Genomic DNA, 1,016 nt, shown 5'->3' on the forward strand with positions numbered 1-1,016 from the left:
TTTATAAAATACTAATGTTAATAGTAAGTATATTGATTTCAATTGTAAAGTTATATTTCTATCTGATTGTTTTTTATTGCATATATAATATTACTGGTTAAAAGTACTATTGGAATTTGTTGTCGTCAATTTGCGGTTTGTGATTTACTTGATATTTTTCTCAAAATAAACGCATTCTCCAATTTAGAATCAAATGTGTGTCCACGCGTTATTTTTAAATAAAAATCTGTCGGTGTTATTCTTTAGTAGACTTTTCAATGAGTCATACTAGTAAAGCGCCGTCTAGCGTAAAATATGTGGAAAAAGACAAATTCCATTTAAATTAAGTCGGGAATGACTCAAGGAGAACAACCGAGTTGCCACAAGAATTACATATGTAAACTTTGCTAACGTTGTTTTGTCTTTATTTCAGTAAGTGAGGGTGAGATATATCGCTATACTTTCCTGGAATCATGTTTATTTAACTTATACATAGAAGAAGAAGGCTTATTATTGTTATTGCATTTTAATGGGAAGTAGACAATGCATAGTGGATGCGGTATCGGCAGCTGCCGGAACTCTCGCTTGTCCTAATTTGTCACGCTGTCCTCATTTAGAAGGATTTATTTTTGACAAACGAAGAGGAAACGTTGTATTCTTGGACGGCACTATTTTTGCGTCAGCAGTCGCCTGAGATATCAGAAATCTTCTGTTTATGTTTATCCTTATAGCCATGCCACTAATAAGGTGCTTGAGCTAACCGTTTTTACTTGGCTCGCGTTATCTGGCTGATAATCAGAGAGTCGAACCTTGGATTAACAACTAAGGAGACTGTCCTATCAACCTCAATCATTAAAACTTTCCAAAATAATACATGATAAAACCTAGAAATACAATTTCCAATGTCTTCTTCTCTAACATCAAAGGTCTACGTTTCAAAACTTCCAGAGGTTGAAACCCGATTACAAGAGACTAAACTAAACCTAGAATTCATACTCGAAACTTGCATTGGGCCGACTATTTTGCTCGATGAGTTC

Source organism: Euprymna scolopes, chromosome 5 (assembly GCF_053919585.1).
Source record: "Euprymna scolopes isolate OS-2025 chromosome 5, ASM5391958v1, whole genome shotgun sequence".
Classification (NCBI taxonomy): domain Eukaryota; kingdom Metazoa; phylum Mollusca; class Cephalopoda; order Sepiida; family Sepiolidae; genus Euprymna; species Euprymna scolopes.